This window comes from Ambystoma mexicanum, chromosome 1q, assembly GCF_040938575.1.
Source record: "Ambystoma mexicanum isolate Mex_15411 chromosome 1q, UKY_AmexF1_1, whole genome shotgun sequence".
Taxonomy (NCBI): Eukaryota; Metazoa; Chordata; class Amphibia; order Caudata; family Ambystomatidae; genus Ambystoma; species Ambystoma mexicanum.
This window is the reverse complement of record NC_090922.1, coordinates 1416877512-1416901170: the sequence shown is the minus strand read 5'-3', so window position 1 is coordinate 1416901170 and position 23659 is coordinate 1416877512. Positions and strand designations below refer to the sequence as shown.

The 23659-nt window shown below is 46.7% G+C and overlaps 1 protein-coding gene across 1 annotated transcript in view; it reads left to right on the top strand.

Moving 5' to 3' along the window:
• The first annotated feature begins 2412 nt into the window (after positions 1 to 2412).
• TSPAN1 (tetraspanin 1) overlaps positions 2413 to 23659 on the top strand; it is a 283028-nt gene continuing 261781 nt past the window's right edge. Inside the window, exon 1 of the mRNA XM_069642288.1 lies at positions 2413 to 2587. The gene's annotated coding sequence lies outside the window, so the exon portion shown is untranslated. The remainder of the gene's footprint in view (positions 2588 to 23659) is intronic.

The window sequence follows — 23659 nt, the reverse complement described above, 5'->3', positions numbered from 1 at the left end:
GTAGTTGCATGCGCCACGTCCTTGTGCCCATCTTATTTTAGTGGGCTCAGGTGATGCTTGTTGAGTGGCTATGTGCAAACTCGTTGGACCAATGCCTCCAGAATACAGGACCAGTCTAGTTGCTCTCGCACCTTTTTTGACTGCTTGTCTGGATTTGTATTTTATAGAGTCCGGCCGGCAGTCCGGTTTGAATGTAACATTCATGTTGAGTCTTGGGCCTTTTAGGGCACGGCCAATATCCAACGGGTCCCTGAAGATTTGGGTTCCTCTCATTGTCACATTTCACTTGCATCATAAGTATGCCTTTTCAAACGATGCAAAAAGGTTACCATTTCACATTATCTTTTGTTACAATTAAGTCTTCAAAGATAGCCTACATGCCATATTTAATAATTTTATGGAATTGCATTGTGGTATTGGTAGTAATCAAGATGGGGTGAAAAGAACGCAACATATGCGCATTTTTGTTTAACACATTTCTATAAGGATTTCTATATTGTTGGAATAATTTAACTATGATGTGTGTGCTTTTCAAGTCCGATATATACAATAGAGTATTGTTGAAAGCTAAACGTCGTGGTGAGGAGGGGAAAGGATTGCGAGGGCAAATTTGTTGTGATGATTTACCAGGTCCATGGGTGTGGGAAGAGAAGTTGCTGGACTGAAGATGTTCTACCTGGCCCTGTGCATATATTCAGGGTACAAGTTGAGATTACATGTGGGTTGACAGCAGTGTCCCTGGAAAATTTCCTATAGCTGTTTTTCCGGTTATTAATGATTCATTTTGTGGAAGACAATGCTCATTTCTATTTTTAATTTTCTTCTATTAGGAAAGGCCAGTTGAATTAAATTTGCGTATTTCACTTTAGAATACGTTCAGGCCCTTTGCATGTGTTAATGATCCCCCACACTTTGTTCTGGACTTGAGCCCTATTGATTGCATTTGAAGACTTTCCTAAATGCTTACTCTAACTGCCTCAGTACCTTTTCTGGTAAATAGGCTTTGTTATGATTGCACTATCCTGCAGCAAAAGCTCTTTTCCCTGTCTGGCCCAGTGCCCACCCCTGCCCTTCCATCCTTGGAACGTGCAGTCATATCAGGTTTGTTTGGATTACTTACCAGTGATCTTGGTTACTCTGTGCCCTGCTCTACATCGTCACAGTACTCCATTTCTACAAATGATTCAGCTCACTTGGTCAGCAACTCCAAAATAATCCTCACACCTGATATTGCTACAACCGTAATATTAAGTTAAAATTCTCATATTTTAGACATCAGTTTATTTGATTCCCATAGGATATTGATGTCTCATTTTGTGACATTTTCTGCGATACAAATAAAGGGGCCCCTCTAATCCTAGGGCCGGCCCTGCGTGTAACAGTTGGGCAAAGGTGGGAGGCAGGTTCTGTGAACAGAGTTGGGGAAGAGTGTGTACCGTAAAGAAAGGGCAAACAAGACGATATGGACTGCAAACTAAGATCAAGCGGCCGGGCAGACTTTATGAAAAGTATAGATCCTTTTGTCAGTCACAGCCGCCCTCTCTCTTCACCCTACATTGCTTCATCTATCTTTTCTTCTTTCGCCCTCCATGTGCCCTTCTTTGACTCTTTTGCTCTGTCAGTATATGCCTTCCTACACATGACCTCATATTTCATGTATGTTCATCTTCTATTTCGGAGTGGTACAGTACTACTTTTTGGGCTATGTGTTAAATGGATTTTTAGGGGTTAAAATTATGTTATGTTGGGCATCGGTTATTGGAGCTTTAATATTGCTGTATTATATGGTACAGAGATCCAAAGCATTTAAGGGCCCCATAGCGAGCTGTGTTAGTAGCAGACTTTGTACTCCAGCTGGTGATAAAAATGTTAGCAGTATTCACTAAGCAAGCAGAGGTTAACAGCTCACAAAGTAATAGTCACGTGATGACCAGCCCTTCTTCCATGTTCTTTGAGATGGGGTGTTCTCCATGAAGCCAACACAAAATCTTATCTAAAAATCTAAACTGCTATGAATTCCCTTTGCCATTGCTTGATTGGTGAAGTGTTAAAACAGGAATCAGAAGCCGGGTCTTACACTCACCCACCAGACCACATATCCTATATATATTCTCTCATATAAGTAACTGGACATTTGAAATGTTATACTGTGATAGTATGGTACATCAGATGCAGAACTTTACTGTAGTACAACATGTTGAAGGCGGCGTTCATTCCCTTTATCACATGCACACATAAACGTACCCAAACAAGGTGGTGAGAGAGGAAAGTGTCATTGGCAGGGTTATCTCCCTTCTATTCCTCCAGGGGGCAGCAAAGGTTTGAGACGATAACACCGCGAGAAACATTGACTTGCTCACCTGAGCCGCAATCAGGGAATGTGACTTCACGTACGTTGCAGGGCAGATTTTGATTGGTGGCGAGAAAGTCGTTAGGACTTCCTCCAGGGCTTGGCTGGGTTACCTGTTTAAAGTAGGGAGTAGCTTCGGCAGGTGTATCAACATAAGGCTGGGAGCAACATCTAACCGAGCCGAGCTTTCACCGGTGGAATTTGTTTTTCTTTATTTTTGGGAGTTGAGAGTGTAAGGTAAGTTTCGAGGCAAGCATTAGTAAGTCGTTTAAAGTTAACATTTTCGTAGTTTAATTGGAAAAGACATTACACTTTTGGAGCTTCTTTGTGTTCATCACTAGAGTCAATGACGAACAATGTATCAAAGTCGCGTTTTAAGTTCGTTATACGACGTTTACATCCTACGATATCCAATTTCTTTGTGTTCTTTGGCAGTTGGAATTAGTCTAGAAAATGTTCGTTGGAGGGTGCTGGCTAGTTTTAAATGGTCAAGCCTCTTTTCCCCCACAACGTTACCGTGACATCAGTTTTCGTATCTTACTTTAGAAGTCATTGGTGACAGGTGCCATGATTAACTATGGTTATTATTTGAAGAGATTTTTCGGACTTTTGTCTAAGCCCACAAAGCGAGTAGGGTGCTTTTTGTTTAGCTGGGTTCATATTTTAGTGTTGTGGGAAAGAAGTAATTTGGTCTTTGTTTAGGAAATTTCACTTAAGAAAAATGAAGGTTACTCTGTCTGGCTTGTTGTGGCCTTGATTCTCAATTGTGTAGCGGCGGAGCATATTCTATATCTGAGGCCACCCCCTCCTGAGAACAGACGAATGCAATGTTGCTATCTCTGGCAGATAAAGAATTGCGAACTTGCACAAAACAGGTGGTCTGACTTTAATCCAGAATTGTTAACTGGGGTGTGGTTTAGTGTACCGGCAAAATACATGTAGGCAACAGGCCGCCGATTTCATGTAGGCAACAGGCCGCCGATTTCGGTTGCGAGAGAGCAGCGGTGTGCATCAATTTACTTGTTTTTTTTAAAGCACAGTCCCATTCTGTCACATGCAGAAAACAAGTGGGCGTGTAAGCTCATTATCTAGTGGTTTAAGGTCTCTGCTGCGGACATTGTGTACGAACTTCAAACGCAGCGCAATTCCCTTTGCGTCTCTCTCGCCACACCTCCCTCCGTGAGGAATATGTGGATGTGGAGTTTGTCAAATATGATTTCTAATAACAATTGCTCTTGAAATCATTAAGACAGCGTGTGTAATTTATTTACCAGTGTCATCTCTTCTCCAAATAGCTATTAAAAATGAGTTAACATTGTTAGATAATCTTAGTTATGGAAAATATGTCCATGCTAACTCGGGCGGGATTGGTGGTATGTTGCTATTTCAGAAATATAACCGTCGATTGTCCGAACTGTTAAACCCAGCCTTTCAGCACCACCCTTTTTGAAGGGTGCGGCTGGGGGACACGGGCTAATTAACATACACAGATCAAACTTTATCTTCCACCCCAGCCCTGTGGTGCTGAGGAAGAGATCCCGCCCCAGTGCATTTATCTAGGTTTGAACGCCGAAGCTCGGCATGTGGAACTTGTGGTCCGAAATAATGCAGTACAACGTTAGAAATTGTGTAATTTCAGTGCAAATTAGGTTGTACTTTTTTGTCACATCATGGGAAGTGAAAATGTCAGTTGAGGCCGTGCAGCTCATCCCACACTTACTCTGGTTTTATATCTAGTGGGGCTAACCCGTACCCCGTTCCCCTAGACATTGAATACATTACAGTACACATTGGTTTCCTCCAAATAGTTTTGACAAACACCATTTTCTGATTGGAAAACACATGGACACTTTACTGGAGTCATCCTAACGGGCGGTCCTAGCCCTGCTCAGGCCACGTATACCTGGACTACAAATACTTTTCCGGGTGGCTCTGCCATTGTCGTGTACATAGTTCATTTTAAAACCAGTGAGCTCTTCGGTTTCCTTTCTTGCGAGAACGGCCCGCCCAGGTATCTGACCGCCATTTCAATCGCTCCCATATTATTTAAATGGAGTGAACTAGGCCACTGCATTCAGTTGAGTGACAGAAAAACTAATGAGAAACTTTGCCAGAATTCACCTAGGTACCAAGTGAACTGTTGTTAATGCATGCCATAAATCTTTATTATCAACATCCTGTTACTGAGTCAGGTGGGGAGGGTGGCTGTTGATGCCCGCTGCAAAGAGGACTAGCTCTCATCACAGGTTATTGATGTGCCTCCCCAGGGCCAGCTGTTTCCAGCTGGGCCCTGGGGGGCATGCGCCTTCCGCCCTCAGGCGAGGGGAGTCCCAATATGCCAACTGTCCCTCTACCGCCCCCTGCGTCGGCTGGGGCATCTGTTCACCATTCTGCTCCTGGAGGAAACGAAACACGTGAGATCGGGATACTTTTGAAGACAAGATTATTATATTCTACATAAAGCAGTTTTTGAGCATCCGATATTTGGTGGCTTTAATGTTAAATCGGAAGAGGTGATGAAGGCATAATATATGGTGTCAACTGATTGCTCAGTGCTTTGCGTGGGATACAAAATTGAGGTGATTCTGGTGTGTGGTCAAATTGTGCTGGACCTGACCTAAAGGAGGGGCAGGTGGCTTGGGTAAAGGCCCCCGTTTCAAACCATCCGTGCACTTTGTGCTACCTAGCATTGTCTTAAGTGGTCTTGTCTGCATATTGTAAATAAAACTCCCCGTCGTTAAATAAAATGCAATTTGTAAATGAACCCCTTTTTGGAAATAATATATAAGCAATTCAATCCCCGAGTAAACCATTCTGTAAAAAGACCCAGCTCCCCTGTTGTCTGCCTGTCCTGTAGCTGTTAAACCACCTACAAGGAAGCTCCAGTAGAATGCACATGCTCACTAGAGGAACCTGTCTTTTCAAACTAAGAGCCCCGTCCACCGTAAAAGTGCTTTTGCAAATACTCCATGGCCTCTTCAAAGTGCCCTGAAATCGCCCAAGAGAGCTCACGTGAGAAAGGGGAGAATTAAAAAGAGCAACAATATACTACTACTATCCTTTTCGTAACATCAGCGACAGTTCTCAAGCCTGCAACTCTTCTGAGCACATTCTGTACAACGCCCTTTCTGCTTATTTATGAAATCCTACCATTGCGACCGCAAACTACGAGCTATATATTCTTTGGGCGCTAGATACTAGCTGTCCGGGGCAGGCATGTCTGCTTTCCATAAAGTACATCTTTCACGGCAAAACAGGCAACTCCGACTCAAGTAAAGCCCTCTGCTTTCCAGCCAGCGACCCAAACGCATTTACTGAATTTGACATTCAAATTGAATGTTTCTCATCACACATGAAACCAACTTTCCCCATTAATGCAAAATACAGTTCAAGCGGCTGAATTAGACTTTTGCCCTTTCTACGTCGATTACATGAGTGTCTTTGAGTTTGGTATTAGTAGCACTTTTTATTTAAGTGGTAAGAGACTTGCAGCATATTTGTGCCATCCTGTCAATATAGTGTGTGTATATACGCTAAGGATGTCTAACTGCCATGTTGCAGGCGTTTTATCGTCGCATTCTAAATCCTGGGGCTCTCTTATGGTTCATGGTCACGAAAGGTTTAATGTTGGACTATGTGCTGTGAACAATGAAATGAGAATAAAGCCTTGTATGCATTATCTAGTTAGCGGTTCAATAATATAGCCCTTTTAAGATATATTTGCCAAATGTAAAGATCTGTGGTCATTTTTGGCATGGGTAGACTGTTGTGAGGTGTTTAGAGCCTGTGTATATGTTGTCGGGTAGTGGGCTGGGGAGAAGGCGTTTGTATTTGAATGTGAGGCAGGGTTTGGGCGGGTGCATAGGTTAAAGGGGGTGGGGGATTCGTGGTGAAAACCCCTGGTTTCAGAGGGCAGAGAGGTGAGGGGGGGGGGGGGTAAAGTGTGACGAATATTTAAAAAAATAATTGCCCTTTTTTGTGTGCGGACTTTAATATTCGAGATTGTTACATATAACCCAATATATACTAGAAGTGATTATTAACCCAGTATATTTTAGCAGTGATTGTCATCTCAAAATAATGTTAGTACATTTTATACTGCATTATGGCTCGTCATGTATACGTTAATACATGGGCACAAGGGTGGGGTAAAGGAAATTAAGGGTGAGCTGTTATCACTGATTGCCTCTTTGGAGCGCGAGATCTATTGGGAGATACTACAGGTCATGTGGCTATAGCAGCACGTTCATTAATCTTCCCAAGATTACCAGGAACTCGTACAGCAGGGCCAAATCACCAAGTATCCAACCCTGAAGCAGCTGCTGCAACCAACTCGGTCGACATAGTGGCTACTCCTACCAGTATTTCAATATGGTGAAAAGTCAATATTTGCTTAGTAGATTTAAGCCATACGATAAGGACAGTAGAACAGTATGTTATTGGGGAATCTATGCTTGTCACCAGGCAGCACTGACCCTGAATATTCGATGCAAACGAATGAGGGTAGCCATCAATCGATTGTACTGCACTGAGCAGTGCTTGTTCTAGTGGTGTATGTTTGTGGTGGTTTATTTTTTTTATTTTTTTTTAAATGTAATTTGAATCACTGATGTACTGGCATTTTCTTTCTTATTCCCAATTTTACCAGACCAGGGAATAGAGTTGCAGGTCAGTAAAGAGATTTATCCAGGCTGTCGGTGTGGTGAACCAAGATTAGAAATTGATTGACAATTTATGGTCTACAGGCCCGTATAACTTTTTTGCTGATGCTTGAAGCAGTGCCTGGGCTCCATGCTTCTGTTCTTACACCTTGCCACACTGCACCGCGGCTACACATGCCACACTGCACCGCGGCTACACATGCCTCATTTTTGGAGTGCCATACAGATTACTTCCCCCCCCCCCCCGCTACCCCCCCACAAAAGTGTTGAGCCAGCCAGGAGTTTGATCCTGGCTGGCTCGACACTACAGTTACCAGAATTCCCTCTGCCACATCCTGGTACAACTACGGGAGTCAACATCTGATGATTGTTGAGGCCTGAAAGCGTGCTAGGAGGAGAACCTCTTTGGACTGTTTTGAGCTTTCTGTGGCTGGGACCTAGAGTAGCTCCCCTGCCACCCTTCCTTTTTGTTTGTCTATGTGATTCTGAGGCTTGTGGATCTGCTTAGATCACATGCTCTGCATAGTTCGACATCTAGTGGTAGTCGAAACGGACGTCGACCGTTGGTAATACTATCCCTAGTGTGATGCGTACTGTACCCATGGTCCTTCACGCATCGAGGTCCCTCAGATTGTTTATTTCCGCCATCGTAGTCTGTCGCAAGTTGTGGAGTTCCTTTCCAGGCTGATGCCCTTTGACTGGTTCAAGTTTATTTGTAGACTTCTTTCTTTTACTGCTAGCTTTTGCCATGTCATCTACTGCTCCATGGACAACTTCATCGTCGCCGACGTCTGATTGCCTCGACGATCAGACGCAGCCTTTATGGGCCTTTTTGGACCTCGCCCCTTACAGTAGAGAGAGTGGCGGGAGGTCTCATACAACCATTTTAGAGCATGCATATTCTGCCACCCCCTTTTCCCTTTTTATCGCCTAACTGCCCTTATAGAAACACCTTTTTAAATTTTGCCATAGGAAGTTCCAGTAGAAGAACACGCACAGTGTGCAATTACTGTCTCCCTAGAGGCCACGCAGAAACTCTTTGCAGTCAACCTTTCCACCCGTAAACTCTTAAAGACCGCCAGACCAAGCACTGGGCTTTCCACTCCATGCATGCGGAAGCCTCCATCGACGTGACCAGGGGGGAGGGGAAATCCAGCGAGGGTAGTATCGGAGATGACACCCGGCAGCCATAGCGTGCACACATCCAACACACCAAGCACATGGCCGACATTCGACTAAATCGTTAACCGGTGAAGCCCGCACGGTGTCCGTGGATAAAGCGCCACAAAAACTGGTGGCGAAAGATGCATCCTCGTCCCACAAACCTATGCCGAAAATGCAGGAACGGATTACCAAAATATTTCCCTGCTATCCTTTTAACCCTTTAAGTGCCATCGGGTTTCCCCCCAGTGCCAAGGCCTTTTTTGGTGATTTTTGGTATGTCGCCATTCAGTGCCTTGTAACGTTTTTGTTACATGAGATAACTCGGCCAAATTTGCTCCCCCCCACCACATTTAGGCAGTCGTAACGCCACCCAGGATTCCTAGGTTGCTGTAGTGGGGTAAGAGAAAATAACCAAAAAGGGCGAAAATCTTGGTTTTTAAAAAAAATAAAATAAAATGATACAAGAAAAACCACAGGCTTCTTTGTATAAGAGCTAGGAACAAATGGTTTGCTGCGCCGAATTCGCCAATTTCCTCGCTTTCAAGAACATGTTGAGGAGAAACAAAAAAAATAATATATATATTTTGATGTGGTTATCAACCATTTTGTGATAGGTAGGCGATTTTGGCCATTTTTGCCAATTGGACATGCGTGGACGCATTGGAAGAAAAGGGTAGGAAAGCCGAATTGGAGGACAGAAAAGCATACATTTCTGAAAAGTAGACAAAATTCCAAGTTTAGGAAGGGGTGATTTGTGCAGGTCAGGCAACAACTAAGTGGGGGAAAATTCCAGTTTGGGGAACAAGCGGGAAAATGTCTGAAAAAAAAAAGGTATGTGGTGGAAATGGTTGGCTTGGGACGGCAATGGCTTCTATGAATTTTGAGAAACAATATTCGGCTACATTTCCCCTGACTCTTGCAGTTAGGAAATCGTACATATTTTGTAGTGTTTCACAAAACAAGCAATGCCACAAGCCAAATGCTGAGCCGCGGTACACAGGAGTTTTATGCTTACGACCTGAACAGACGTACTTGGCATGTGTAAATCAGGAAAACAAGTGGCGAGTAACGGCAAGCATACATTTTTGAAAGAGCACAGGCAGACCTTTTCAAGGGTAGGTGACTTGTGCAGGTTACAAAAGTGTATGATGCATAAAGCAGCGACTAAAATATAGGGCACATTTGGGAAAGGGTTGTGTGACAAAGGGCACCAGCAAATGGGTCGAAACGTTATGAAAACCACACAAACACAACAAATGTCATACGTTCCCACAGGTGTCCCGACAAACAGTACCTCACATGTGTGGGTGCAGCTGCCTGGACGCCAAGGGGAAAGCCGAAAACGTGGCCAACCCCAAGTCTTTTCGGACAGCAGAATTTGTGGAATTCTGTTCAAGTGCACACCATACAGATATGGGCCTAGGGTGTCCAAGCCACCAAGGAAAACTGGGAACCCAATACATTTCTGAAAAGAGGACACTCGTGGAAATTCAGAGGTCTGACATGTGCATATCGGCCCAGAATTTATTACCCAGAAACCCCTGGCAAAGTCCGAAATGTGGTGGGAAAAAAACCCATTTTCCATTTCACGTGGCGCACACGCCGGCAACACATGGCCTACCTTCCCGCATTCCCACACGCGTCCCGATGGAAACGGTACCTCACATATGTGGGTGCACCTACCTGGGTGCAAAGGGGAAAGCCTAAATCATGGCTAACCCCAAGTCTTTTCCGACCGCTTAATATCAGGATTTGTTTCTGAAGCGCACATCATACAGATATGGGCCTAGGGTGTCCAACCAACCAAGGAAAACTGGGAACCACATGCATTTCTGAAAAGGGGACACCCGTGGGTATGCAAAGAGGTCTGACTTGCGCGAAGCGGCACAGAATTTATTACCCAGAACCCCTGACAAAGTGAACATTGTGTTTTTTGTTTTTTTCCCCACCAAATATCACACTTTGTCAGTGATCGTGGGTAATAAATTCTGGGCCGCTTCGCGCAAGTCAGACCTCTGCGCATTCCCATGGGTGTCCTTTTCAGCAATGCATGGGGTTCCCAGTTTTCCTTGGTGGGTTGGACACCCTAGGCCCATAGCTGTATGGTGTGCGCTTCAGAACAAATCCTGCTGTGAGAAAAGAGTTGGTGTTAACCGTCCTTTTGTCTTCGCCCTTTGCGCCCCGGTAGGTGCACCTACACATGTGAGGTACCATTTCCATCGGGACATCTGTGGGAACGCAGAATGGTAGGCCATGCGACGTTGGCAGCGTGTTTCGGTGGGTGAGCAGAGTGAAATGTCTGGAAAATTGTGTTTTTTCTACAAAGTTTGGACTTTGCCGGGGATTGTGGGTAATACATTCTGGTGCAATGCGCGCAAGGCAGACCTCTGTGGATTCGCATGGGTGTCCTCTTTTGGGAAATGCATGGGGATCCCTGTTTTAGTTGCTGGCTTCAACACCCTAAGCCCAAATCTGTAGGTTGCCCACATGAACAAAATGTGCTGTGCCAAAAGGCTTGGGGTTACCAGTGGGTTAGCTTTTTCCTTTTGCGCCCAGGTAGGTGCACCCACACATGTGAGGTACGGTTTTTGTCGGGACACCTGTGGGAACGCGGGAAGGTATGACATCTGTTGTTGGCGACGTGTTTCAGTGATTGGACACAGGGGAAATATCTCTGAAATTGGCTAGAAATAAATCCAATTCTCAGACATTTCGCTCTGGCCACCCACCGAAACACGCCGCCAACAACACATGGGCTACCTTCCCGAGTCCCCACACGTGTTCCAATGAAAACGGTACTTCACATGTGTGGGTGCACCTACCCGGGCACAAAGGGGAAAGCCTAAAACGCGGCTATCCCCAGGTCTTTTCCGACAGCTGAATTTCAGTATTTATTTCTGAAGCGCACACCATACATATATGGGCCAAAGGTGTTCACGCCGACGAAAGGAAAACGGGGAACCCCATACATTTCGAAAAAGACACCCGTGGGAATCCAAAGAAGTCTGCCTTTCGCATCTCCCCAGAATGTATTTCCCACAAGCCCCGTCAAAGACTCACATGTGAGAAGGGTGCCCAAGGCCAGGGACATTACCGCCGACTTTGCTGGAGCTCTGGTTGGCCTGCGTTACAGCTTCTCCCCACCAGGGAGTCCTGGCAATACCTCTGTAATACAGCCCAGCCGCAACTCCAGGACGGTTGAGGTGATGTCCCTGGCCTTGGACATCCATGTACCATGTGGGTGTACCGTCCCATAAGCACAGCGGCAGCTCCAGGGAGCCTAAGCAGGATCCCCATTCCTCCCCGGAGGTGACATCTGTAACGTAGCACAGCCAGAGATGCAGCCTGGGCTTGCAGATGGACAACCCACATGGGAGACATCCGCTCCCAGGGAAACGCCAATGTTCTGCTGGCATGGGGGCAAATTCTGGCCTGCCTCTGCAATTGTGTCCCAGCCGACCAAAATATCTACCCCGACGTCCCATTTTCACCCACACCACCAACAATCCAGCCCCAGTCTCACCCACCCCACTGACAGTGGGCCCTAACCATAGAATAATAAAAAATAGTACTAGCATAACATTGCAGTTGCTCGCGTAGAAAAAGCTGTAAACTAAATAAATAAACATGTTACCTACGGTATGGTCACCCCAGCAAAAACAAATCTACACACGTACTTTCCAATAATGTCCCCCTCTCCCCCTTGCAAGCAATCCCTGGTGGTCTACTGAACCTCACCCCCCCCCCCCACCAGTGACACATTTGCCCCTCCCAATGGGCAGAAATCTGCCCCCAGGGAGGGCTGCATGAGGTGCCCCCCCCACACTCCATTTGGGGTGGGGGGAGAATGCCCACCCCAAAACATCGGACAGGCTGCCCCAATGGATGGGGCAGTAGGGTTTGGGCACCCTGGGGGGTAGATTGGCACACCAATGTGCCCATCTGCGCCAAGGGAAGTTTGGTAAACGAAAGAATTGAAAATGGTAGGCTGGACTTCCGCGCCCCCCCCCCCCCCTTAACCGCCAGAGAATTTTGTAATGTAACGGGGGGGGGGAGGGCTGTGCACATCCCTTGAGGTCCCCCAACCCCAAATGGAAGGGGGCATCTCATGTAGCCCTCCTTAGAGGGAGGGGCCTGTCATGCACTCCTCCCTCGGGTCAGGTGTCCCTTCCTAAGAACAGATAGCCCCCAGGGAGATAGCCCCCAGGGAGGGCTGCACGACATGGCCCCCACTCCATTTTTGGGTGGGGGCAGAGGGCCACCACCCCTGCCCATTACAAAATTCCCCTGTGCTTTGGGGTGCCCCACACCCCCCCACCCCCCCTAAAATGCTGTCTACCATCTTCTTTTTTGCTTTGTTTACCCAACTCCACCTTGGCGTAGATGGGCACAATAGTGTCCCATTCTGCCCCCAGGGTGCCCTAAACCTAATGCCCCACCCATTGGGGGGGGCCTGTCAGACATTTTGTGGAGGCCCCCTCATCCCCACCCCAAAAAAACATGGAACAGGCCCCCAGTGGGTGGGGCAGTAAGGTTTGGTTACCCTGGGGGCAGATTGGCACACCAATGTGCCCATCTGCGCCAAGGGAAGTTTGGTAAACAGAAATAAACTGAAAATGGTACACTACACTTTGGGGGGGGGGGCCGAGGGGCACCCTAAACCTCCAGGGATTGCTATAATGTAAAGACGGGGTGGCCCTCCCACCGCCCCCCCAACACCAAATGCAAGAGGGGGGCATCTCATTCAGCCCTCCCTGGGGTCAGATGCCCCTTCCTAGGAGCAGATAACTGCCACCAGGGAGGGCTGCTTAACATGACCCCCAGTCCATTTGGGGGGGGGGGGCACCTTATGTACTCCTGCCTAGGGGGGCAGAAATCTTCCCCCAGGGAGGGCTACTAGGAGTGCCCCTCCTTTCCACTTGGGGTGGGAGGGAGAGGGCCACCACCCTTTCATATAAAAAGACCCAATTTGTCCCCTTCCTTGGGGGCAGATGACCACCCATCTGCCCCCAGGGGTCTTCATACCTGTGGTCTAGTGGGCATCGCTGGCCACGGATCCAGCGCTCTGCGCCCAAAAAAAAACATGTCTTGACCCACAGCCAAGCACTTCTTCTCTAGGTCCCCCCGGCCCCCACTTACCAAGACCCCTCTCGACATGTATGCTATCGATAACTCGGGGTCGCAAGAGACCAGGAAGATCTATACAGTCAGGACCAGTACTACGATCGCGACATCCATGTCATTCAGTCACCTGAACACCAAGATCGGCCTGTAGCAGATTCACCTGTAGATAATTGGCTCCAATACAATCAACTGCTGCTGAAGGCTGCCCAATATTTCAGTATTGACACCCAAGAGGCACAGGACATTGTTGGCGACACTAAGTCCGCCACTCAGTTTATCTCACTGCTAGTCTATACAGAGATGTATACAGCCCACCTAACCTCACAAGGGCGGTTAACCCTAGAATTGAAAAATTATTCATGCCAGTGCCCACAGACCCCCTGTATATTTGGGGGGGAGGGGGGGTCAGCTAAAACCTGACTCATTAGTCATCGCCACTACTATATAGAGGGCTGTTACTCTTCTGGCATCGGCTGTTGCCCTGTCAAAGAGTAAATAAATCTACACTTTCAGAAGGAAGGTCGCATCCTCAGTGGCATATCGTAAATAATACAACCCTCCTAGCTAGTTATAGCTGCCTTAAGTGGGATGCCTTGTAACGCAAGGTTGAAGCAGTTCCAGAAACCCTAAAATCACTACTAAGCATCATCTCAGAGGGCAAGCAGATATCTAACTGAATCCTTAAAAATAATCTCGATGCAGCAGACCATGCAGGCTGTATCATCGCTGAATGCACACATCAAGCGCCATGCCTGGCTTGGACAGTCTGGCTTTAAACTAGAGACCCAGGCCACCCTCCTTAACATGCCAGTGGAACCTAATGTCCTCTTCAGCAAGGCTGTCAAAGACACCCTCAAAAGCGCAAAGGAAGAGTGTGATACTCTTTAATACCATGGCCAAATAACCAACAAACCCTACGTACAATGGGATTCCTCAAACTCCAGAAGGTTTCGAGGTCAGAGTTCACCCCGCTCTGCCGGATACAATCGGGGCGGGCAGTCTTCAACTTGAGGCTCCTAACAAAATCTTCCTCTTCTAGTTTTCCAAGAGGAAATAAAAGATCCAAAGGAAGAGGCAGAACCTCACCTTGGAAAGACTCCACGCCTCCCAAGCAATGATACACCGCTGCAGGTCCCCTCACATGCCGCTCCAGTAGGAGGTTGAATCTCGCACTTCACCCATGCATGGGAGGGGATAACGTCAGACAAGTGGGTGTTGTCCACTGTAGCAGGCAGGTATTGCATCAAACGTTTCTAAAGACCACCCAACCTCATGCCAAAACACGGAAAGAATTTGCTGGAAAAGGATGCCATAGAGATCGTCCCAGCAAATCAGGTGAACAAGGCTATTTATTCAACGTACTTCTTGTGTCAAGGAAAGACCTCTCCAACAAATATGTCAAACCTCAAAAGCTTTGCATGACCATGCTTCAAGAGGTAATCCCCCCCCCCCTATTAAAACGGGGGGACTACATGGCAACATTGGATATGAAAGATGCATACATTCATATTTCAATGTGCCCTGCGCACAAAAAATAACCGACCCAGAATAGCAGGAGTTCACTACCAGTTTAAGGTGCTCCCCTTCGGCATCGCGTCGGCACCAAGAGTATTCACAAAGGTGCTTGCAGTAGTGGCAGCACACCTCCGCAGAAATTCAATACCTGTGTACCCTTATATGGACAACTGGCTAATCACTGGGGAGTCTCCTTAAATTTGCAGACAAAGACCCAAAGAATGATCAACCTTTTTCATTTGGGTTTATCCATCAACGAGAAAAAATCAGGTCTACTTCCCATCGCAAAACATGTACCTTGTTATAAGGCCGGTTGCCAGATAATTGTACGCAAAGCAATGTGCTTGCTTGCGATGATGGCCTCATGCATTCACTTGGTTCCACACGTGCGCCTGCACCCAATGCAGGAGTGGTTAGCTAACAATGGTCTCGGGCAAGCGGTCAGTGGGACGATCTGGTTGTTTCGCTAACCCTGGTGCAGGCTCTTCGCTGGTGGTCCAAGGACAACCTGCTAAAAGGAAAACTCTTTTGAGTTCCTTCAGCACAAGCGAACCGAACTACAGAAACCTCCACTCGCTGGATAGGAGGCCCACTTCCTCCACCACACAACCCATGGCCAGTGGACACGCTACAGTCCAAAAACACGTCAAGTTCCTACAACTTCTGGCAGTTCTCAAGGCTCTTCAAGCTTTTCAGCAACATCTTTCAAATCAAACAGTGCAAGTCCTCACAGACGGCACCACTGAACTTTTCAACATAAACAAGCAGGGAGAAACGCACTCTCAAAGTCTGTCCAAACTATCCCAGAAAATATGGCAGTGGGCACTCAAGTGGAACATGTTCCTAACCTCTCAACACGTTCCAGGGGAACTCCATGCTCTAGCAGATGCCCTCTACCAGAAGAACACGAGTGGCAACTCAACAAAGGTATCCTAGACGGAATATTCTCCCAATGGGGTCATCCCCCCGTTTTGTTCGCCACAAGCCTGATCGCGCATTGCCCAGATTTTGCATCCAGGTTTTCCCAACCATGGTCCAAGGGGAACGTCCTATGGATGAACTGGTCAGGGAAATGTGCTTACGCTTTTCCTCCAACCCCACTCCTCAGCAGGATTGTGCACAAGATACTCTAATCCTGGTTCCTCCTATGTGGGCATGACAACCTTGGTTTCCACATCTGCTCAAACTGGCGATGTGCGACCCAAGCTTGCGTGCCCCTTCAACATGCAAACCCAACCCAAGGGAGCATCTCCATCTGCGCCCTCATGAACCTGGCTTCTGAAGTCATATAATTTGGCTACTTGGATCTTCCACAAAGATGTATGGCTATCCTAAAGGAGGCATGGAAACCGGCACTGCTATTTCAACAAGTGGAAGAGATTTGGGATATGGTGCAGGTCACAAACCCTAAACCAAACTGATTGTTTCCCAGCGAACATGCTACATTACATTTTAATTTTGTTATTTATGTTTTTATTGCAGCTTTTTCAAAATTATACAAACCTCAAACAGTGGGACTTGAAAAGAGTCCCTCTCCCTCCCCCCGCCCTCTCCCCTCTCCCCTCTCCCACCCCTTCCTTCCCTTCACCGGCTGTGTAATGTTTATCACCGAGTTGGAATGTCCTTCACCTTGTCTCTCATGTGAACATGTCCAGTATTCTGATTTTGTGTGGGCACCATTGTTGCATATAGTCACTTTGTAGGTGCTCTAGTACCGGCCCCTAGTCTGTTCGGAAGTGTTGTCGGTCCCCTTGGATGTTATACGTCATCTGCTCCATTGCTATGAACTGCCACACCCTCTGCTACCAGTCCAGCGTACCTGGCGAGATTTCTGTTTCCACCTGTGGGCTATTGTTACCCAAGCGGCTATGAGGAGACCCATGAAGTTCCTCTTCTGTGTCTTCGTCCGAGTCCTGTCTTTGGGGTCCCACATCCCGCACATCCACACCTCTTCTTTCAAGAGCTCTGTCCCTTTGAACATCTCCTGCATTTGGGTTTTCACCACTGTCCAGAAGTCTTTCAGTTTTGGGCATTCCCACCAGATAGGTCTCCAAGTGTCCTCCATCGCAGTCCCGCCAGCATTTGTTTTGTTTCGTATTGTACATTTTATGCAGCCTTTCTAGTGTGTAGTGCCATTGGATCATTCTCTTTGTCCATGCTTCTCTCTGTATCGCTCGTGTCCATTTTGGGGTTATTTGCCATATTTATTCCCATTGTGAGTTCTTTCCCCAGAGAACTCGCATCTCTTCATATATTGCCATTTAATTTCTTCCGTCTGGGTGTTTATGAATTTATACATTGTCGACACAAATTTTTTGTCTCCTGGATATGACATGATATGACTCGAATGGGGTCAGGTCTCTTGTAGCCGTGAGCGTGATTCTCGGGGTGGAAAGCCAATGGTGAAGTTGTTCGTGTTTGTATCTGTCTTTTTCGGTTAGGCCTAATAGCGTGCTGCAATCCACGAATGTTCTGATCTGTTGGTTTCCAAACATATCCCCCACTTTTATGCATTCGGCTTCTATCCATTTTCTTTTTCCATGCCTGTTTTGAATTCCGGGTTCTCGAATAGCGGCATGAAAGGTGCCAGGAGTATTGTTTTTTTTTTTTTTTTTTTTTTTTTTTTTTTTTTGCTCGCCTTGTTCCAAATTTCCAGCGGTGCTCCCATGATTTCACTAATTCTGAGATTTTGGTGTCTATGTTCAGGGCTGGTCCACAGCAGTTGTAGACTTTTCCTTGCTACTGCCCTATCTTGGGGATACATTCCTTCAGGACCCACAGTTGTGCTGCCTCATAGTACTTTCGGAAGTGTGGGAGCGCCATTCCTCCCGCTTGTTTTGGGGCTGTTAGTGCTGTGATGGAGATTCTTGGGGTTCTGTTCTGCCAGATGTATTTGTTTACCATTTTGGTTAGTGTTTTAAAGAAGGTGGGCGGGATTTTAATGGGGAGTGCCTGAAAGTGTCATTTTTATCACTGTTATTCTCCCCCACCAAGAGATCGACAAAGGGTTCCAACTATCCAAGTCTTTTCTCACCTGTGTTGGCAGATTCCGGAAGTACCCTGGGTATAGACCTTGTATTGTGTTGGTGAGCAAAACTCCCAGGTATCTGATACCATCTTCCGCCAGATGGAGTTGTAGTTCCCCTGCTCGCTTCTGTATTTCCCGTCTGTCGCCCGCCAGGACCATTAGCTCTGATTTTTGCCTATTTATCTTTAGGCCCGAGACTTGTCCAAAGTTTTCTATTGTTTGTATGATAGGATGTAGGGAAGCTTCTGGTTCTGCAAGGGTGATCAGCATGTCGTCTGCATAGGCTGCTATTTTGTGTGACGCGCCTCCTATCGTGATACCTTTTGATTTCAGGCGAGTTCCTTGTTTTCATCAACAGTGGGTCCAAGAATATTGCGTATAATATTGGGGAGAGGGGGCAGCCCTGCTTCGTACCTCTTTCGATTCTTAGTGTCTGAGAGTTCCCCGTTCACTGCAGTTCGGGCTGTTGGTGAGTTATAGTTGGCTGTTATCATTTTGATAAATGATTCTGCTCGGCCACATTTTTCGAGAGTTTGGAAGAGCATGGACCACTCTACTCGGTCAAACGCTTTTTCCGCATCTATTGCCAGGAGGGCTGCCGGGGTGCTGTTGATCCCCACTTTCTCTATCGGGTGGGCAATTCTTCTGATGTTGTCGTGCGTAGTTCTGTTTGGAACAAAACCCGACTGGTCTTGGTGAATTAGTTTGGGAAGCATGGCGTGAGCCTGTTGGCTAGTATTTTAGTATATAGTTTGGCGTCTAGATTGATTAGGGCAATGGGGCGGTACAATGCTGGGTCTTCCGGATTTCTCCCTTTCTTATGGAATACCAGAATCTTCGTCTCGTTCATTGTATTGGTGATGTTGGCTGAGTCTTTAAATGAGTTGAAGAGTTCTGTGAGGATTTGGTTTATGGAGTCCGCGTATGTTTTATAGAAGATTGCTGTAAAGCCACCTGGTCCTGGGGCCTTGTTTTTGGTTAGGTCCCTGATCGCTTTCGTTACCTCCTTGTAACAGAGAGCAGATGGGCATAGACCACTCATTACATAAGATGGTTTGAACTGTTTAATTCTTTAAATCATAACTTTAAGAACAAAGGCTTCCACAACTAGAGTGTTGACTGTACTCCCTCCTTTTGACTACCAGTCTTTCACTTCTTTAGCCTTCCTAGGGAGAAGGTGATGGTTGGGATAAGCAAAGGGTCTTTGAGCCTGGCGGTAGTTGGGGTAGATAAGTTTTTATGTCCTTCATAGCATGGCCACTCAAACGATTAATATTGTTTTTCATGAACTATCTCCTTCGGTTTTCCTCACATTGCTGAATGTGTGGCAGTTAATGAGTTAAGGCCAAGTAGCCATCGGGTTTTACTTCTGTTTTATCCCCCAAAGTCACTCTCAGTATTTCAATAACAACTCCCCTTCTTCCTGACCTCCGGCTTTACAGTTTATCTTGATTAACTTTGCCACCCAATTAGGCAGTCCAACCACCTCGCCTTCCTCCGACTCGTTTCCGGCACTTCGTACGAACTTCTATTCCTCCACATCCTGTGCGGCCTCTCGAAGCTGTCTGGCTATCGTCTGCTTTTTTGTAGTTCCGGGCCTGAAGGTTCCTGCCCGGCACCTCGCAGCTGGGCCTGGCGTCTCTAGTCACTTTGATACCTCGGCTCCTCCCCCGCAAGGGTGGGGATTGGAGCGATGCAGCAGTCCCTCTCAGCGGTCCTGGCAGCTCCAGGTTGTTTACCCTGGTGGCTCCTGCTCCGCAACGGTGGGGGCTGGAGCGGGGAAGCAACGTCTTCCTCAGCTGTTCTGGCAGTCCCTTCTCCGCATCGGGGGGGAAGGGGGATGTTTGGAGGTGATGTTCGGAGGATTTCTCCCGGCGTCCGGCCTTCGTGTCGCCCAGCCTCTCCTCTTTGCTCTCGGAACACCTCAACTCGGATTAACAGTAATGTTCAACAAAGTCTTTATAAGACGTTCAACAGGTGCGTATCCTAACTCACTCTTGGGCCCTCCTCTTAACAGTACGCCCATTCATATACTGCATCTTCTGAATAACGGTCTTCCTCACTCTTTTCAAAACCCTGAAAAACAACCCATAGAAGTCCAGTATTGAAGGAAAGCACCATTTGAGAATAACTTCTTTATCTCTCATTGGTCCACTCAAATGTCTTTCAACCACAGGGTCCTCCCTTCATGCCATTTTGTGACATCACCTCACACTCACTGACTTGCTGATGAAACAAAAGGATATTTAATTATTTAATTGGCTCTGAACCCAACATCTCCTTCTGCCTTATCACATATCCTCCATCTTAAGCCCTTACGTTCGGGAAGGGCATGCATTCTAGATAGGAAATCTGCTTGGGTCATCTTGCTTCCAGGTTGATGAATGGTTCGGAACGAATATGGTTGTAATGACAGGAACCATCTTAACACCCTGGGATTGGTCTCTTTATTTCATGACAACCATACCATGAGGCATGGTCAGTAAGCAATGTGAACCTCCTGCCCAATAAGTAGTACCTAAGGGATTCAACTGCCCATTTTACTGCCAAGCACTCCTTCTCGATCGTAGCATATTTCATTTTGTGGGGCACCAACTTCCTGCTAATGGAAAAGATAGGCCTTTCCTCCTCTCCCTTGTTCTGGAAGAGCACAGCCCTTAGACCAGAACCTGAAGCATCCGTGTGTAGGTAAAAAGGCATTTTAAAGTCAGGGCAATGAAGGACAGCCCTGTCCGAAGTGCTGTGTTGAGGGCTACAAACGCCTCTTCAGTTTTAGGGTTCCTCCATTCGCTCTTAGGTGGAGCATCAGACCTCAAAAGATTGGTCAGGGGCGTTGCAATAGTCGAAAAATGTGGTATATAAAAACAACGGTAATAGCCTATGAAACCAAGGAAGGCCCTATCCTGCCTAGTATTGGCTGGAAACTGTAGTTGACGTATGGCCTCCATTTTTTTTTTTCCTGTTCTGGTCTGATAGTTCCCTGACCAACAAAATATCCCAGATATCTGGTATACGAATTTGCCAGGTTTGTCTTTTTGGGGTTTATGTGTAACCCTGCCCCTTCCAAGGTTTGAAACATTGCAGCTAGATGTTTCAAATGATCCGCCCAACTCTGGCTGTACACCACAATATCATCCAAATAGGCCCCTACATAACTCTCATGACCCTTTTATTAAGTAGTTCATCAATCTTTTGGAAGGTGGCCAGTACTCCATGAAGGCCAAAAGGAAGGACCGTAAATTGAAACAATCCGCCTGGGGTGGCAAAAGCAGTTTATTCTTTGTCCCCGGAAAACAAAGGAATTTGCCAATAACCTTTGGTCAAATCAATTGTTAGGAACTTTTGCCTTACCAAGTCTCTCCAAAAGATCATCAATCCTAGGCATGGGATAAGCATCAAATTTGGATACCTCGTTCAGCTTTCTAAAATCCATGCAAAAGCAGATGCTCCCGTCTGGTTTCAGCACCATCACCAGAGGGGAACACCAGTCGCTATGTGAGGGTTCAATCACCCCCAGGCGAAGCATCTCCTGTACTTCCTTGTCTACAGCTTGGGGCTTCTGGAATTCTGTATGGTCTCAATCTCACTTTTGCCCCCAGATTGGTTTGAATGTGATAAGTCAACGTCGTTCTCCCTGGTATTGAAGAAAATATATCTGCGTGTCGTTCCAGCAACTTGGAGAGTCCCACCCTCTGAATATGATCTAACTTTGGGTTGATGTTCAGAGCTTCTTTTCCTACTGGTGTCTCTGTTGTCGGTAGATATTCTGCTGATCCCTCCTCCACGTTAATCATAGCCACTGTGACCTCAGGTTCTGTCCACTTCTTCAGTAGATTAACATGATAGGTCTGAAGAGGAATCCTCTTACTATCAGGTTGGCGAACTCTATAGGTTACTGGCCCCAACACTTCTTCGATCGAATAGGGACCCTTCCATGATGCCAGCATTTTATTTTCAGTCGTAGAGAGAAGCACAAGGACCTGATCTCCTACTTGAAAACTACGTAGTCGTGACTTCTGGTTATAATATTGCTCTTGTTTACCTAAAGCTTGTTCGAGATGTGACTGTGCCACTGACTTGAGTCTTTCCACTCTTGATTTTATCTGAAGCGTATTCTGTCAAGGTAATTTCAGGATTCGCCTGTTCTTCCCAACCCTCTTTTAGAATGTCCAACAGAGTCCTTACCGGTCTTCAAATGGTGCGAATCCTGTAGAAGATTGAGTATTACTCAATGTCATCAAGATCCATGGTAACACTCTGTCCCAGTTCCGTTCTCCTGGCTGGATGGTTTTCCTCAACATCTGTTTAATGGTCTGGTTGTATCTCTCAACCAGACCATCAGTTTGTGGATGGTAAAGGTGATGTGTAAGGTTTTGCACACTTGTTTTAACACAGCTGACATGAAGTTGGTTCCTCTATCCGTAACTATCTCCTTAGTTCCTTTCATATCAAGAGTGGGCATACCTTAGACATCACATATCTGCTGGGCGTCGTGGATCGTAAGGGAAAAGCTTCGGGATTCCTGGTGGCGTAGTCTACAATCACCAGCAAATACTTGTGAACTCTACTTGAAGTCTCCAATGGTCCTACGATGTCCATTCCAAATCGTTGGAAAGGTTCCAATATCGGCGGCATCGATTGGAGAGGAGCCTTGGGAATGTTCGGCCGATTCTTTTATTTTTTTTTATTTTTATTTTTTTTGGGCAATCGCCACGTTGACAAACGGGCCACCTGTCCATATACCCCTGGCCAATAGAACCTTGCCAGGATCTTTTGCATGGTCTTCTCAACACCAAGATGACCCTCACCTACTTGAAGATGAGCAACTTCCAGTACGGTGCGATATTTGCTGGGCACCAACAACTGGCGGACTGTTTCTTTGCGAGGGTCATTAGAGATTCGATAATATAGACCATTGTCTTTGATAAAATGGGGAGTTTTCCCCTTCGGGTCAATTTTTGCCGAGTCTCTTGCATGTTTCAGTAGAGGGTTGAGTTCCTGGGCCATGCGGAAGCTATCTCCTTGTTCATCTATTTTCCAGTCTACAGCCACTGGACACATATTCAGTTCAAGCCAGGTGTTTTTCGCACCTCTTAAAGGATAGTTCCGGGACTTTTTTTTATTGTCCCTACGGGTCGGCCATGTGTTTGTAAGCATAAATCGGTAGATCGTAGGAAACTTTCCTATGGACCTTACCCGACTTTTCGCCCATTATCGCACTCGAAATCAGCCTCCATTTTGTGATAATCCTATCATTCCGCCGCATCGACCTGGCTCACCTGCCTTTGCGGCACTAAATCAAATCCCCCGCCCCTGAGCCTGACATCAGCAGACGCGTACTGCCCATTTCAAGCACGTCTCGTGGCAACAATCGCTGCGCCTCAGCTATTGACGTGTTGCCATGGAAATGGCAGGACGCCTCTTTCCCCAATAAGTATAAACAGACCGTTTCACAACATACAGCAGCAGATTTTCGATTCCATTCCTCTCTCTGTGTTACTTTGAGTATTCTGTGACTCGTTTCAGTGCTCTGGTCAGCTACCTTCGCCGCTTGTAGCCCGTGTGAACACCTGTACCATCTCTGTAAATTATTTTACTATCTTTACCGCACAATGGCCACAATAATGCCGTATATGTACGAGCCCGAGTACACCGAGGAGGAACTACTGGAAAGGCAAGCACGCGAAAACGATGGGGATTCGAACGGCAGTTGGGAGGACCAGTCAACGGATGAAGAGCCTGGACCATGTCGCATGGACGGCGTCTCCACCTGGTGCACGTGCAATCGGTGCGAGCTAATGCCAACTGAGGAGGAGA